The sequence below is a fragment of the Mauremys reevesii genome, unplaced genomic scaffold (assembly GCF_016161935.1).
Source record: "Mauremys reevesii isolate NIE-2019 unplaced genomic scaffold, ASM1616193v1 Contig35, whole genome shotgun sequence".
In the NCBI taxonomy this organism is placed as follows: domain Eukaryota; kingdom Metazoa; phylum Chordata; order Testudines; family Geoemydidae; genus Mauremys; species Mauremys reevesii.
The window spans coordinates 134,901-152,390 of record NW_024100846.1 but is presented as its reverse complement, the minus strand read 5'-3'; the positions used below and the strand labels follow the sequence as shown (position 1 = coordinate 152,390).

The 17,490-nt window shown below is 52.0% G+C and overlaps 2 non-coding genes across 2 annotated transcripts; one reads left to right on the top strand and one right to left on the bottom strand.

The window, feature by feature from the left end:
• Nucleotides 1-3,007: 3,007 nt before the first annotated feature.
• Nucleotides 3,008-3,080, bottom strand: TRNAR-UCU. Its single transcript has one exon. It is a non-coding gene; the product is annotated as a tRNA-Arg (tRNA).
• Nucleotides 3,081-6,468: 3,388 nt separating this feature from the next.
• TRNAK-CUU lies at nt 6,469-6,541 on the top strand. Its single transcript has one exon. It is a non-coding gene; the product is annotated as a tRNA-Lys (tRNA).
• The last annotated feature ends 10,949 nt before the right edge of the window (nt 6,542-17,490 follow it).

Here is a 17,490-nt window from a genome sequence, read left to right as displayed (position 1 = left end):
AAAAATTATTGCAGTGCAAGGGATGTTAGACAAAACAAAATGTTTTGTGTAATTGTGTAAGGTTTTAAAAACCTAAACTGAGACTTATGGTTTGTAATATAATGTCATGAAGGTTAAACTATGGAAGGAATGTGCTTTTTCCCAGGACGTGTGCAGTGTATATTGGAGAAAGGGTAAAAGAAATGCAAACAAAACATGGTACTTAGCTCAAACCCAATTAGGGCTCCAAAGGGAGCCACAATAGGTTGAGGTTTCTTTTTCAGATCTGTGTGTTTTGAAGCAGAAGATGAAAGTGGAAAGTAATCAGAACTCGGGTGGAAGTTGATTGTGTCCCTTTTAAGACAGTCTCTGAGCTGCTGATGGCTTTGGATCCAAAAGCCAAGCCCGAAAGCCGGTGTGAATGCAAATGACCTAGCTGATGGGGGAAGGAGAGAACTGCCCATCAGTGGCAGCACAAAAGAGCTGCAAATAATAAATACATCTGGTCAGCAAACAAGCTACTGGAAGACTCAGATTGTGGCCCTCCAGGAAAGGGAGGTGAAAGAACAAGTCAAGTCTGAAAATAAGGGGGACAGTTAACCCTAAGGAGTGTGTGTGTGTATGTACAGTGCTAAAGCTAAATCTAAAGCTGTCTCTCAGCTATTACCTGAGGATAAACTTAAAGCTTGGTGCAGCAGAGAAACTATTGCAAACTGGGTCTGTTGTACAAGAGGGGAAACTGAGGCACACCACTTCATGAATTTCATAAATGACCAGTGAGGGGAGTAATTCACTATCTGACTATAGAACAAAATAAGGACAGCCTGGAGGGAATTCTTCTGTTTTTCCTGCAATTAGCAAGGAAATTTGTAAAAGGAAGTGGTATTATTATTATTAAGCACTAATCTGTCCCCACGGCGGGGGGTGTGTGTGTGGAAATTGTTTCTTTTGTTTTTCAGACACTCTACGAGCAAGCTGGTGCCAGCAAAAGACTAAACCATAATACCATGAATCTATGTTTTGTATTGTTTGTCTGTGGTGTTTGTCTTGTTGTTAGCATTGTTGTGTTTCAATGAACAGAAAAACCTCATGACATGAGTGGGGATGGCTTCAAAAGGCTGACCTGGGGGAAGATGTGTGTGGACATTCAAAATGCTCGACTAGGAGGCCAGCACCTGTGTAATAGCTACCATGGTATCTGGAAGTGAATGGGCAGCTAAGGTGGGCCCCACAAGCCCTATGGGAATAATGAGAAGGGGATTTGCTCGCTGGGAATCAATGCAGGGGTGTGTAAAATGGTGTAAATCCAGAGAAGATGTTTGAATGTGCCCCTCCCTGATGGCCGTGGAGGAGCACACCCAATGGCCCATTTCAAGGGGTGGACAATTGGGTGTACTGTGTATGAGGTGTTTTGCTGGAAATGTACATATTACTGGGGGCACAATTACCCCAGCCCCTAACCAAATTCCACACTACACACTGATCTCTGGGCTTTGGCGCACAGATAGACCTGTGAATCTTACTGCTGTGAATAATCGAACCAGCGCATACAGCCTGATTCCACACCATGAGGTTAAGTTGGTTTGGACAATAACCCATTTCTCTGTGGACATTCAATGGACTTATGATATGGACAAAAGCACGAAAACCTGCAGCGGCAGCTTATTGCAACTGGGCATGTTAAGGGCTTGACCCCGTCAAAGGAGGAGAGGAGGTGTTTCAGTGGTGGCCGGGATGCTGGACCATGCTGCAGTGCTCAGGTCTCTCGGTGTAGCTGTGGATTGTTACAGCGGCTGGTGTATTGCTAAGCAGGGGCGGCTCTAGAGACCAGCGGGGCAAGCACCCGCTTGGGGCGGCCCTTTCCCAGGGGGGCGGCAGGCTGGGCCGGTGGACCTGCCGCAGTCATGCCTGCGGGAGGTCCACCGGAGCCCCGGGACGACCGGACCTGCCGCAGGCATGACTGCGGACGGTTCGCTGGTCCCGCCGCTCGGCTGGACCTCCCGCAGGCATGACTGCGGCAGCTCAACCGGAGCCGCCGGACCAGCGAACCGTCCGCAGCCGCGGGAGGTCCAGCTGAGCCGCGCGACCAGCGGACCCTCCGCAGTCATGCCCGCGGCAGGTCCGCTGCTCCCGCGGCTCGGGGGTGCCTCCCGCGCATGACTGCTTGGGGCGGCCAAATTTGTAGAGCCGCCCCTGTTGCTAAGTATACTTGTGTGACGTTGCCTATGGAAATAACCTAGAAGTAATGGAGTAAGCCCCTCCCCCCTGTACTAGACAACCTGGACCCAACCTTCCCAGGCCCACTATAGTGGGAAGTCTGGAACGCTAATTGGAACAGGTGTGGCAGGCTCCTACGAGAGAAGGTGCAGGGCACTGCACTACGCACGGGGCAGTGGGACAAATGGAATATCAACACCTTCCACCTTGATGCCTGGCCCTATCAGGAAATGTGTCACCACGTGTCCTATGTCTTGCTAAGGGGGAGAATGGGAACAGGGACACAGGCAAGGCTCTGTGGCGTCAGAGCTGGGTTGGGGACACCGAGGAAGGAAACTGGAATCGTTGCTTGCTGGAAGTTCAACCCAATAAACATCTAATTGTTTGCACCTTGGGACTTTGCGTATTGCTGCTCTGTGTGTACGCAAGAAGGACCCGCTAATGGGAGGGTGAAGGGATAAACCCTCTAACACTAACTAACATCTAACACACATTTCAACCTCTTCTTTTCACACTGTTGCTCATTCTCAGGGGCTGCTTTGTCTCCAGACAGATCCATTCTCTTTCAGGACGGCCTTGCTCTTTCCGTCTGTTTCACTCACTGAGGTGTGGGAGTAAACACTCCTCTTCCCTCTAGTCTCAGACAAACACTAGCATTAATTGTTTGCTACTGAGGGGTTTAGAAAGCATTTGTCAAGATGCCCATTTCTGGGGCATTTTCCCCAAGATCCAATATTTTGTGTTCAAACATCTCCCAGCTTTCTTGGTGAAAATAAGGCTAAGGTTTCCTTGCAATACAGAGGCAGTTTTTCACCCCAGATGGGACTTGAACCCACAATCTCTGACTTAGAAAGCCATTGCCTTGTCCATTAGGCCACTGGGGCGCTGTGGAAAAATGGAAATTCAATCTCCTAAATGCATATTTCTCATATTAACTTGGAAGCCAAATAACCTCTTTCTGCACCTTACAGAAATGTCTGCATCCCCTGGCAGCGAGGCTACTGGGGAGGTCGCTTACAGAGCTGAGCACCACCTTTCTGCCAGCCATCTTTAGAGAAGAAGGGTCTTTCCCCTGACAGCCACACAGCGCTGCCTAGCGCCCCCAGAGCCTCCCTCGTGTTCTCCCGCAGCAGCCGCCTGCCGGTGTGGGTGGGAAAAGGGGAACCAGGAAGCACTGCGGCCTCATTACGGGACAAGAGGCCCTCACCACCCCCAGGCCTGCCTCTTGCCTTCAGCCCAGGCAGCCAGAGGTGCCGGGGAGCTCCCTGGCAGGCCGCCGCCTCAGCCAGGAAATAAGCATTCCACACTAATGTTTGCTTTGTCCCAGAGCAGATAAGCAGCCAGCTGTCAGAAACGGAGCTTTGAAAGGGGATATCCGCATGCCTGCAGCCGATTTCAAAACAATGACCAGAGTGGGCACTTGACTTCAGGGGATTATGGGACATTTCCTGATGCCAAACATAGTGCAGTGATGCAACACGTCGTCCACACTGATGCCCGGGCGTTTCAGCAGGGCTCAGCGAGCTTTATACTTCTCATGGAGGTGGATTACCCAGAGCGCTCCAGCTGCAGAGCCCAGGTGCTCCATGTGCCTTGCCAGTGTGGACACCTCAGGAGTTAGGACACCCGGGGCTGCTTTAATGGGCTCTAACTTGCAAGTGTAGCCAAACCCCTAGACTATGTCACTTGTGTGACTTACTTGTGCTATTGTAATAAATACAATAGACGTGCAATGGTCAGAAATCGCACCAGCAGAAAAGTATATTGCAGGGAAACCATAAGGAAATTAAGAGTTTAAATTATCCTGCACATGTCCCACATCCCACTAAAATGAATCCAACCCACAGGGCACATGGGCAAAAGTATCAGTGTCAGGATGCTACATTGTTAGCATAGTAAATGAAGCTGCAAAATAAATGATGTTTAAATGACCTCACTCTATTTTTTTACAATCCGGTGTTAAGAGGTAATAGATACAGATGGACACCAGGCAGGGTCGTTTGGAGGACGAAGACTTTATGCTTCCATCCCCCACCACTGTCAAGTTTTAGCCAATTAGGACAAGTCAGCAAATAAGAACAACCTCAGGTCTCAGTAACTGCTACAGGTAGCAAAGTCCTACTGGGAGCAGTTTCTGGCACTACACCTGCCCAGCTCTGCTCCCTGGCTCTTCTCAGGCTCCTGCTCTCTCCTTAGCTCCGCCCCACTCTGGCCCAGGCAGTTCCAGCTCCCAGGGAGGATGGGACCCCCTGGCCTGGTGACTCCCTCATTACACTGCCTGGCCTGTCAGTGCAGCTAACTTGGAGCTTTGGCCTCTCCCCATTGCCCCTGGGGACTGTCAGTCTCAGGGTCCTGATTTCCCATTGGCCCTTCCCCCTTCTACTGGGACAGGGAACTAGCCAACCAAAATCCCCACTAAGCTTTAATAAGGGGCCAACAGTCCCTTACTTGAGCAGGCCCCATAAGGGTCACTGATGGCCAGAGAAAGCCGAATGAGCTGGTCCCATGGTGTAACAGGCAGCAGTCAGGACTCTGAATCCTGCAATGTGAGTTCAAATCTCAGTGGGACATTGTGGTAAAGCCCTGGAGCTCACACTGCTCCACTTCCCTGTCTCCAGCTCTGCAAGAGCCATTTTTTCCCCTCCTGCTGGATGGGTCAGGGCTCTAGAACTGACACCTGAGGGTTGGGATTCTCACGGCTTCACCTGGTGCCCACAAGTCTGGCACTTGCCACTGTGCTTTCCCTCTTGCCCACCTGGTGCTTGAAAGAAGCAGGGCCAGGGCCAGGCTTCATAGTCAGGGCTGGGCAGGCGGAAGCCCAGCACCTCTCCTCCTCTTGGCACCTAGAGCAGAGGCGGCTGGTGCTGACAGCTCCAAGGGAAGGCTTAAAAGCCACAGAGGCCAGGGCAAGAGGAGGAGAGGACCATGCCTATGTGTGGCCAGCAGACAGCCACAGGGCCAGCCTGCTCCCTGCTGTGCTGAACCCCACTGAAGGCCACCCACAGACCAGCATGCAGGGCGGCTGCTGATGCTCTGTGGCCAACATCAGAAGAGGGTAGGAAAGCAGGGCCAGCCCCCCTGGTGGGGCCTCTGACCGTTCCCACTCATGGTGCTGACTTTGGAAGTGGAGCCGCCCATTTTCTTTGGCAAGTCAGGAAGGGCAAAGGTGAGACTGGAAGCACATGGGGCTCATGCCCCAGCCTTTGTGACACCCAACCCCCAACTCCTTCCCGGGGCTCTAGCTGAAGCCAGAGCATTGGCCTGAGCGGCCAAGAAGAGGTTCCAGCCCTGAAGGCAGCAGGACTTGCAGCACAAAGTGAGCACAACCACGAGGGGACTCAAATCCTGAATCATCCGATCCACAGGGAGATGCCTTATCCTTTAGGCCACATGATGAGGGGGTCTAAACACTTCTTTGGAAAAGCCGGACACTGTGTTTCTCAGGTCATCTGCTGAGGGGGCCGAGACTCTCTGGGCACAAGAAGTTAAGTTCCCAGTGTCGGGGACTCGAACCCCAACAGCGAAGTTCGTTGTCTGACCGCAGAGTTACAGACAACACCAGCAAGGTCCAAAACAAAAGTTCTTTATTGATAAGTGCACGTATCAGTAAAGAACAGCTCGTATCCGAAAAGAACCAGCCCCCCCTTTACAGCTTAGTATTAGCTTATATAGACAGTTTTATTACGTCATAAATTATTCACTTCACACAACCCATATCCCACCCCCCTTTGGTTAGTAACAAACCCTAATAACAAAGCACATCTGTCTTTCTTTATAATGTAAGCAAGTTGTGATGCCCCAGCAACTTTCTTATCAGCATAGTTGCCAAGCACCAGACACTGGAAGACAGGAGTTAACGCAGCTGGTAACTTGAGGAATGCACCTCCCTTTCGTATCTCACTTTTTCCCAGGGCTTTATGAAACATGCTGACTTCAGTCAGATTGACATAACTGGTTTTTGTGCTACATCTTTATTCAGGCCTAACACCAGCGACACGTGAGACTTAACTGTATGGGGCCAGGTGCGGGGCTTTGGCAGGGAGGCTCGGTCATGGGGGATTGAGGTGCAGCGGATGGACCGGCTGTCTAGGCACAGAGATTTAGTCTCCCTGAGGAGGAGGAGGGGGAATCCTGCTGACAGGCAGTGGCTGTGCAGAAAAAGAGGAGGGGTTCCTGGGACTTTTTTTGCCTCTCTTTTGCCTGCCTGCTCACTCTTGCCTGCACACTGGGATAATCACTGTTGAGGTGAATGGTGAAGCGCTTTCCTAACAAGCCCAGGTAGCTCAGGTGGTAGAGCATCAGGCTCTTAATCTGAGGGTCCAGGCTTCAAGCCCCTGTCTGGGCGCTCAGCTTTTAAGTTGCCTTTTGTGCCAGGAGCCAAACTCTGTTCACAGCCACACAGGGATTCCCAGAAGCTGTGGCCATTTCCTGGAAAGGTTCCTTTCCTTAGCAATCAGGAGAGAGGCTGCAGGTGCAGATAGCGCAGTCTCTTGCTGCCAGGAAGCGCTGTGGGGCCAGGTGCTGAGAAAGCCCAGAGGGGGAGCAGCAGAGATGAGGGGAAGAGAGACAGAGAAGCAATGAGGACAGAGCACAAGTGTACAGGGGGCATCTGGTCTGGCTATTGTGGCAAACTTCCCTGGTTTATACATGACCCTGGTGGAATTGGCCTGTGGAAGGATCTGAGTCCCCACCCCCTTACCCAGAGTCTGCCTGACCTCGAGGACTGTTAGGATACAGATATTCAGGCCAGTCTGCAAAGGCCTGTACTTTAAGAATTTAGGTGTATTTTGATCACTTAGCTAGTTATAAAGATATAAAAGAGAGAATAAAAAATCACTGTCTGTCTGTGTAATGGCCTTCTCTTACTGTGACAGTCTGAGGCCTGGTTCTTCGGCTAAGCAGCAAAGGCAGCCATAAGGTGGGAAGTGTATGGTCACATTCACACATTCCCACCTAGTCACATTGAAATAAGGTGCTATTGGGCTGTGAGGAATACAATCCTGTCCTGATATTCCATCACCTCCAGAGAAAGGGAAACTTAGTTTGGTAGCATCCTGTCTGGCAAGAACTCACTTATCAATAGACGCAGCTGGAAAACCCTTATGTCTGTATAGATGTAGTTGTGGAATCCTCCCTTCTGTATTGTTTTGTATGTTTATTTGCATGGTCTCTGTCTGGTTCTGTGATTGTTTCTGTCTGCTGTATAATTCATTTTGTTGGGTGTAAACCAATGAAGGTGGTGGAATATAATTGGTTAGATAATCACGTTACAGTATATTAGGATTGGTTAGTTACATTTCAGTAAAATGATTGGCTAAGGAATAGCTAAGCAAAACTCAGGTTTTACTATATAGTCTGCAGTCAGTCAGGAAGGCGGGGGGGGGGAAATGGGAACAGGGACTGGGGATGGGGAATTGGGATCATGTTTTGCTACAGGGGGAAATGGGAAGAGGGGATGGGAACAGAAACAGGGACACAGACAAGGCTCTGTGGTGTCAGAGCTGGGAAGGGGGACACTAAGGAAGGAAACTGGAATCATGCTTGCTGGACGTTCGCCCCCAATAAACATCGAATTGTTTGCGCCTTTGGACTTTGGGTATTGCTGCTCTCTGGTCATGCGAGAAGGACCAGGGAAGTAAGAGGGTGAAGGAATAAGCCCTCTAACACTGTCATTTGTTGCTCTAGGCTCCACATGTACGTGCACATTCACATCCCACTCCTGACACAATCACTGTCTTCTGTCTGACAAAATAGCCTAATTTCAACCTCTCCTGTAACATTACACCACCAACTATTCAGCATTTGTATGAGAGAAGTTGGAGGGAATTCAAACATCTTCAAATGGCAAAACTTCCCCCCCGGCCTGGTCACTGAATCCTATGGTGAGAAACTTTCTGTGCATTTCAGGTTCTTGTATTGTTGGATGGGGCCTGAGGTGCTGAAAGGAAATGTCCATGGAAAACTTGGACATCACTGTTGTCCAAAAAAGGCAGGTGTTAGACACAATTGCTTCTCGTATTCCCGGGGAATCCGAGTCTAGCTGAAGAATTTCTGTCTATCCTAGAGAGAATCATTCCATAGTAAATACAAATGAAATGAGATCTTCAGGTCGAGTCAGCGCCTTTTAAAAATATTTACTGAGCAAAAAGCCATTCTTTGCCTTGTTGATAAGGACAAGAAGCCCTCTTTGCCTTTCCATTTCAAATGCAAAATGAATGGAGATTTTCATTGAAAAACTTCCGGTTTTTAGGGGGAATTGAACCCAGGCCATGGCTGTTAAAACAACAGAACCTACTGCTTAAAGCACTAGGGAAGGTTGTTTTTTTCTGATAGCCAGTGTTGTTTTTCTCAGCCTCCTACTTCACCAATGTCAGACTCTGAGTGCAGTTAAGCTCTGGAATAGGCTCCCAAAGGCGTCTGTGGTGTCTCTGTCCTCAGAGGTTTTTAAGAACAGGTTGAACAAACCTCTGTCGAGGATACTCTGCATATACTTGATCCCATAGACAACCTGCTCTGGCTCTATCTGCTACCTTCATCGTGTTTGGATGTAAAGGTGGGAAATGATGGGGAAATTGGCCCCTCTTTCCAGTTTAAATGTTGTAACTTCTACATCTAGACCGGGGTGGCCAACCTGAGCCAATGTAACTGCCAAACGTGCACCTTTGTATGCAACTGCTGAGTCAGTTGTGAACCTTGCTACCATTATCATTATCCCTTTGAAATAATGATGGTGATGGACACTTGGCTCTATATCCCAGAGTGCCCTGGACGTCTACAGGCTGCATTAGCCAATCCAACCATTCGGCACTTGCAGATGAGCACCTCTGTATTGTGCCTGAGTCTTGTACAGCTATGAAAGGATGGTAGATGCCGATATTTTCCCGTCTTTTTAACCAGCACTAATACCCAGCCAAGCCAGGGCTGGGAAGAGAGAGAGAGCAGCAGGTTTCCCCTATTGTGGCCGTCTCGATTTTTCTTGACTAGCTTTACCTCTGCACCAACTTATACTTTTCCTATGTGAGCCTGGCTAGCTTAGTTGGCAGAGCATCAGACTTTTAATCTGAGGGTCCAGGGTTCAAGTCCCTGGTGAGATGAAAAACTTCTTACTGTGAGTATAAAAATCTGTCTTTCTGGAGTCTTGTTCAGTGTTACTCTTTCTCTCCAGGATTTTGCCTTTCCTAAGAAGGGCCTTTCTGTGGGGGGGATTGAAGGAGCAACTCCTTGACATCCCCTCTGTCCTTGCAGGCTGGAGGAATAGAGTCCTCTGGCCATAGAGCATGTTCCTCCCCTGCAGACACAAACACACAGAATATTCATAAGGAATTAGAATTAGAATCCACCACTTTCCTTGGGAGCTTGTTCCTGTCGTGAATCATCCTCGCAGTTAAATATTTGTGCCTTAGTAGTAATATGAATTTGTCTCTATTCACCTTCCAGCCATTGGGTCTTGTTATGCCTTTCTCTGCTCGATTAAAGAGCCCTTTCATACCCAATATTTTCTCTCCATTAAGGCCCTTCAACACTTCAATGAAATCACCTTTCAATCTTCTTTTGATAAGCTAAACAGGTTGAGCTCGTTCAATAGCAAAGAGCCACCAAATGTTCTGAGGGCTGGAGAAAAATGTCTTCTAGGGAAAGTGGTGGATTCTCCATCTCTTGATATCATTTAATGAAGACTAGACGCCTTTCTGGAATGTGTTTGCCCCAAAAGTAGCTATTGTGTCATACAGGAGGCCTGTGATATGCAGGGGGTCAGATTAGATGCTCTAATGGTCTCTTCTGGCCATAAAGTCAACTAATTTCTGAAAAACGGAGTGTAGCATTGGGAGCAGCGTCTGATGTTTTCCTGTCTAGCCGGCTTGCTGCCTAGAACGAACGCTCCTTGAGTGGGGTGATCCACAGGGAGTAGCTCAAACCTGCAAAGTGCCTGGCCAGGGGCAGGACATTAGCACAGCAAGGGAGGGGTGTGGCAGTGACATCACAAAGGCCTTTTGCAGGACCTCAGACTATTGGTCAAAGGTGGTGGGGAGGTGGTGACCTCACAGAGAGATGCTGACATCAGCCAGGCAGGACAGGGGCGAGGGGCCAGGGAAACCTCAGAGACCCTGTGGCTTTCCTTCAGCAAGTCTCCTTCTCCAGGTCTCTCTTTGAGGACTGAGAGAGTATTCGAGTTCAGGTACGTGAGCGCCAGGAGGAACCTCTTTCGAGTTTTCTCCTTCCCTTTTAGTGATTTTACTAGTAAACAGAAGTCCCTGTTTAGAAGGTAAGAGCCTCCTCGAGGTTTGAAACCTGTTCAGTCTGATCCATCTGGTGACCATTGAATTCTAGGCATGGAAAACACGAGCTTAAGGAGGCAGAATTTTATTGCGCACCTGGGATTTTGTCCCTTAGAATCACTGGGGTCATTAGGGTTTGTCCTTTTGGTTTCACCTTTTCCTCCATCCATCCCTTCCCCCCAGTGATGAGCTGCCAAAATCTTAACAACCAGTTCCCTATTAAAAGTTCTGATTTAAGGGAGGTAGTGGCGGAGGGGCAGCTTGCCCCCTCAGCAGCCCTAGAGCTTGCCGCCCCCTCCCCCCTTACCTTGCCGGCAGCTCAAAGCAGCAGGACAACTCCGGAGCTCAGCTGAGCTGCCCAGCTGATGCCGGCAGCTGGCCACGCTGCAGCTGGGGGGAAACGGAGGAAGGGCCAGAGGAGCCTCAGCCTCCCAAGCTGGGAATCCTGGTAGCAACAGGATGGTCCGGCCCGCGGACTGGAGTTCTTTGCCCACCCCCTGGCCCTTTAACAGCCGGTTCTCCACGGAGGTCTAATTTTAGTAACCGGTTCTTGAGAACCTGTGGGAACCGGGTCCAGCTCACCACTGCTTCCCCCTTTCTCTGTCTCTTGCTTCTTTTGTCTTTTCACCTGTTCCCCTCCCAACACCAGGAGGGAGAGTGAGTGAGTGAGTGAGTGTGTGAGTGTGTGTGTGTGTGTGTGTGTTTTGCAGGGGAGTGCTCTGCAGCTCCCACTGTGGGAGGTCCACCAAAAATGTGGGGCTGAAATAGTGCTCGGGCAGTGATCCCCACCGGTGACCTGGGCCATCCTTTGGGCTCTCTGGTGAGAACCCTCAGCCTCCCGTCCTCAGTCTCTACCCTGATTCAGCTCCTTGTTGTTCTTTTTTAAGACCAAGGAAATAAGTCATAACCTGTTATATGTTTGACAATTTTTGCTGCTTCTCTGCATTAATGGTCTCTGAGCAGTTCATGATTCTCTCTAACATTGCAGTTCTCCTCAAATACTTGCTGAATAATTACTGTGAACTGTTGTTAGTCTGGAGCTCATCTGAGAGCACTTTATTCAGGTCATTCAATGTGTGAAATTCAAGATCTGATGGTTAGTTTCAAGATCAGGGCTCTTGGGTCCTATTCCCAACTCTGCCACTGGCTGGCTGTGTGACCTAAGACAAGTCAATTCCCCTTTCTCAGCCTTAGCTTCTCCCTCTTTCCAGTAGGGATAATAATGATCCGCTCCTACCTACCTCACGGTGAGTGGAGGATGGGGATCCATCGGAGAGTGTCACTAGGAGTATCAGAGGGGTAGCCATGTTAGTCTGGATCTGTAAAAGCAGCAAAGAGTCCTGTGGCACCTTATAGACTAACAGACATATTGGAACATGAGCTACTGCACATGGCTAAGCAAAGAGAACAAACCCCAAATCCCCCCTGTGCTTTGAGAGCCAGGTTTGTGGTGGGAATTCTGTAGTTCAGATGATTTCATGCCTGGGCATTGGGATTCTTTACCAGTTTCTCTGGCATTGGGGCAATTTTGTGCTCGCAGCTGTGATGGCCGAGTGGTTAAGGGGTTGGGGTTGAAGCCCAATAGGGTTCCTCTGTGCAGGTTCGAATCCTGCTCACAGTGAGGCCTGGGTTTTAGCCAGTCTCTCACTGGGGAACCTCTGTACAACCCCTTGAGACACTCTCAATTCTCTCCCCACCCCCAAGTAAATCCTGTTCTGCTCCTTTCATAGAGATCCCTGGGACACCACCTCACACTGTGTCCCTGGTGAGTCAGGCAAACTCTCAGCGCCTGAAGCCTCTGCCACTCACCTGGTGCCCCATAGATCAGCCATAGCCCTGGTTCAGCTCCTCTCTCTAGAGTGTGAAAGGAGCCAAGTCAGCGACTCCATGGGAGCTACGGGGCTGCAGAAACAACAGAGAAAAAATAGGTGCTCAGCGCCCACTGGCAGCCAGCTCCCCCTGTCCCACTACAAGCCTTGCCGACAAGCTCCTCCTCTTCCCCTTCAGCACCTCCCACCTGCCAGTGATCAGCTGTTCAGTGGGGTGCAGGAGGCGTTGGGCAGGGAGGGGGACAAGCAGGGACGGGATGAGGTGGGGGAGGGAGTGGAATGGGGCAGGAAGGTTGTTATATCCTTGGGGGCAGTCGGTTTAGGAAGAAATCACTTGAGGCCTTAGAGCAGACAGCTAACCAAACTACCATTTTATTTACAGATACAGAGCTCACCCAACTGGCTGACGCCAGCCGGGCTATCCCCTAATAATCTAGCTCAGTTGCCATAGGAACCAAAAACCATGACAACCAAATACACAACAAAGGTGAAGGCCGGGAAGAGATGGGACAGCAGTGGCGGCTTGGGGGAAGGGGTGGAGTGGGTGGTACAGAAAGGGGGGGGGGGGATTTGTCCTGGGCCCTGCACCCCTCTAGGGCCGGCCCTGCAGGGAAGCACCAACTCTCACAGTGACAATACAACTGACCAGCATTGCGGGGGAGGCTGACGGAGATCTGCACTCACCAGGTCTCTTCTCTCCCCCACGGTGAGCCAGACACTGCTCTCCCCTGGCTCTCACTCTAGCAGCTGGACGCCAAGGAGCCATTTCCCCACAGGAAGTGCATTGAATGCCCCTGTGGTGCTGGGGGGCTGGCACTGCTGCTGCCTGTGGGGCTGGCAGGGGGGCTGATGTCTGCACAGACTCTCAGCTGCCGAGTCAGAGTGCCAAGTGGTTGGGGGGCGCCGAGAAGCACACTCAGAGGAGGCGGGGGAGTGGAGGTGAGCTGGGGCAGGGAGCTGGGAGGTGCGGGGGGGAGGGCTGCCCACAGCAGGTAAGGGGGGGCGTGCAGGTGAACCGCTCCCTGTCCCAGCTCACCTCTGCTCCGTCTTCTCCCCTGAGCACACAGCCCCCCGCTCTAATTCTCCTCCCCTCCCAGGCTTGCCGCACTAAACAGCTGATTGGCACCGCAAGCCTGGGAGGCGGGAGAAGTGGAGCGGCGCCGGCGAGCTCAGGGGAGAAGGCAGAGTGGAGGTGAGCTGGGGTGGGGAGCTGCTGCGGGGGGGGGCTGCCCGGCTCTTCCCCATGGCCCCCGCCCCTGCTCTGCCCCAGCCCCTGCCCCCCTCCACCCCTGCACTCACTGCATGGTAAGTGGAGTGACCCAGCCCCAGCCTGGTCCACGCCCCTGGCTCCCAGCCACACTGCCAGCTAGTGCTGTGGGGCGGTTCCCCCCCCCCAAGTTTGGGAGCCAGGGGAGCAGAGCAGGCTGGGGCCCCAGGTCTCCGTGGGGGGAAGCAGAGGGGGGCTGGTCCCAGGCCTCCATGGGGGACGGGGGCTGGCTACTTCCTGCAGGAAGTGGAGTGACCCAGCCCCAGCCTGCTCTTCTACCCTTGCTTCCAGGCTTGTGTTGGAGTGGGCTGGATTTGTGCGGGTGTTTGTGTATATTAGCACACGTGTGTGTGTGTGTGTGTGTGTGTGGCTGGATTCATGCATATGTTTGCAATTGTGTGTGTGTGCATGCTCTGCTGCCCTCTGCCAGCGCGACAACTGTTTCTCTGTAGGTCACAGCCCCCATACCGTCGACCCTGATAGTGATTTCCCCATCTTACAAGGGCTGGCTGGCCCGACCCTTCTCCCCGCTGCAGAGTGTGGTGAGGGCTGCAGCTCACCCCCAGTGCCAAGATGTGGGGTGCTGGGCTCCAATGCACCTGGAGAGCAGCTCAGGTGAGGAAGGGCAGGGCATGTGGTGTTCGTTGTGCGTTGCCTGGTGCTGGGCCATTGCACAATCCCCAGTCACGCCGCACAGTGCAACCCGAGAGGGGGCAGGGGGCCAAGCAGATGATCCAACACGAGGGGATCATTCTCATTGGTAGCAGTCCAGTGGCAGTGAGTTCCACAGGCCTTGGCACATGCTGTGTGGGGCAGGAGGTCTTTGTATTTGGAGTAGTGGGAGTGAACTGTGTGCAGTTGTGTCTCTGAGCACGATTGTGAATATTATGGTGTGTGTGGGGGTGTGATTGTGACTGTGGCTGGGGGGGGTGATTGTTTCTTTGGGGGTTGGGCTAGCATGTCCCTCTGAGTGTATTGTGTGTGAGTGTTCCTGGGATTGTGTGAGTCCCTTTGTGTGTGTGTCACTTGCTGGGATACAAGGCAGGTGAGGTGCTGTTACTGGACCAGCTTTGGAGCCACACAGGGTCTTCTTCATGCAGGGGAAAGGTGCTCAAAACATCACAGTTCAATAGAAGGTGGAACGCTCTGCTCCGAACACCAGACATTCCCCTACTTCCTGGAATGGGGGGGCCTGTCCCCATTGTCCTGTAAACAGCCCCAACATGTAACCCAGAGGTGGCTCCATCTTAGCACCAAGACACCAATGGTCACTGCTCCAGAGGAGATGGTACATACAGGCCACTGCCCTACGTGGCCCCACACGTTACTGCCCCAAGAGGTGAGGTACACACAGGCTACTACTCAAACTGGGCACCTGGGGTCACTGCAGCAATGGTTGGGGGGATACATGCAGGGCACTGCTGCACATGGCCACCAGGGGGCACTGCTGCAATGGTGGTGGTGGTGTGGGGGGATGATAAACAGGCCACTGCCTGAAGTGGCCACTACCACAATGGTGTGGGGAGAGGGGGAGGGAGATAACAATAGGGCACTGCCCCACCAGGGCACCACGGGGAGGTCACTGCTCCAATTAGTAGAGATACACATCGGGTAGTGCCCCAACTGGGGGCCCTACCCCAGAGAGAGAGGGGGCTGGGGAGAGAAGAGGAAATCAAAGGCCACTGCCTCACTTAGCCACCAGGGGTCACTACCTAAATAGGGGAGACAAACACACACAGGGCACTGCCCCACCTGACCAGCAGGGGTCACTGCCCCAATAGGGGGATATACAGAGGGTATTGCCCCACGGGGATGCCAGGGATCAGTGCCTGCCATATCTGGCACAGGGGTAGAGGGGATAGGGTGACCAGATGTCCCGATTTTATAGGGACAGCCCAATATTCGGGGTTTTTTCTTATGTAGGTGCCTATTACCTTCCACCCCATCCCGATTCTTCATACTTTCTATCTGGTCACCCAGGGCTGGGTGGGAGAGGGAGGCGGCTACACACAGGGCACTGCCATACTTGGCCACCAGTGCACATCCCTAGTGGGGGAGTGACACACACCAGGACCAGGGCTCACTGCCACAAAGGGGTTGGAAGATACCCAGGGCAGTGCCTGACACGGCCACCCAGGCACCCTGCCACCTTGGGGGAGGTGAAGAACACACCTCAGGCACTGACTCCTCTGGCTACCAGTGGTCACTGGCCCAAAGCAGGGGTTGGGGGGAGTAAATACACACAAGGGACTGCCCCACCTGGGCAACACGAGTCACCGAGATGAGAGTGGGATACGCAGAGGGCACTGCCCCAATGGCTGATATACATACAGGGCCCTGCCTCACCTACCCACCAGCGCTCACAGGCACAATGGCAGTGGTGGGGTCACATAGGCAACTGCCCTCAGTGGCCACCAGGGGTCGCTGCAGCAATGCTAGGGGGGATACAAGCCAGGCATTGCTGCCCCTTGCCACCAGGAGTCACTGCTCCTACAAGGAGGCCCCCTACAGGACACTCTCGTGCCTGGCCAGCAGGGGTCACTATCAGTGGGGAAGGTCTATGGGGAAGCAGAGAAAGAGCAACTAACTGCAGTGGGGAAAATCGTCATCTACCGGGGAGAAAGAACGGACTCCACTAGGACATTGCACCAACTCCGGCCAGGCTGGATACCAGCAATTCGGGGCTGGAGCAGCTCCAGCTAGAGGCTGGGCGGAAGCAGGTGACCTCGGTCTCTGTGCTGAGCAGGCTGCTTGGGCAGCGAGCAGGGACAGGGAACCCCCCCGGCCAGGGTCTTGCTGCCCAAGGAGGGGGAGATCTGTGGCAGGCTTTGGAGTAGCTGGTTCAGCAGCCGTGAGCCGCACGCTTGTCCCTGCCTGAGCTCTCCAGGAGCACATAACACACAGGTGCGCACTGGATGTAGGCACCAGTGTAACGACAGAGCCAGACTCTGCTGAGTGCTGTCTGTGAGAGACAGGGGCAGAGTCAGACGGGCAGATGGGGGCAGGAGATGACAGGGCCAGCGGCCATGAGCTGAACCCATCACAAGTCCAGCCTGTGACGTCACCATCCGTCCCTGCAGCTCTCCATCTGTCCCGCTCTCCGTCCAACCCTCAATCATAGAATCATAGAATCATAGAATCATAGAATTCAAGATCAGAAGGGACCATTATGATCATCTAGTCTGACCTCCTGCAAGATGCAGGCCACATAAGCCGATCCACCCACTCCTTATCATGTGAACCCTGCCCCATGCTTCGGAGGAAGGCGAAAAACCTCCAGGGCCATAGCCAATCTTCCCTGGAGGAAAATTCCTTCCCGACCCCAAATATGGCGGTCAGCTGAACCCCGAGCATGCGGGCAAGACTCTCCAGCCAAACCCTCTGGAAAAGGTTACATCATACCAGGCACATAATTGACCTATTGACTAAGCCCGTTATCCTATCATACCATCCCCTCCATAAACTTATCTAGCTTAATCTTAAAGTCGTGGAGGTCCTTCGCCCCCACTGTTTCCCTCGGTAGACTGTTCCAGTATTGCACTCCCCTGATGGTTAGAAACCTTCGTCTAATTTCAAGCCTGAATTTCCTGACTGACAGTTTATATCCGTTCGTCCTCGTGTCCACATTAGCACTGAGCTGAAATAATTCTTCTCCTTCCCTGGTATTTATCCCTCTGATATATTTAAAGAGTGTAATCATATCTCCTCTCATCCTTCTTTTGGTTAAGGAAAACAAACCGAGCTCCTCAAGTCTCCTTTCATACGAAAGGCCTTCCATTCCTCGGATCATTCTAGTGGCCCTTCTTTGTACCTGTTCTAGTTTGAATTCATCCTTCTTAAACATGGGAGACCAAAACTGCACACAATACTCCAAATGAGGTCTCACCAGCGCCTTATATAACGGGGACTAGCACCTCCTTAT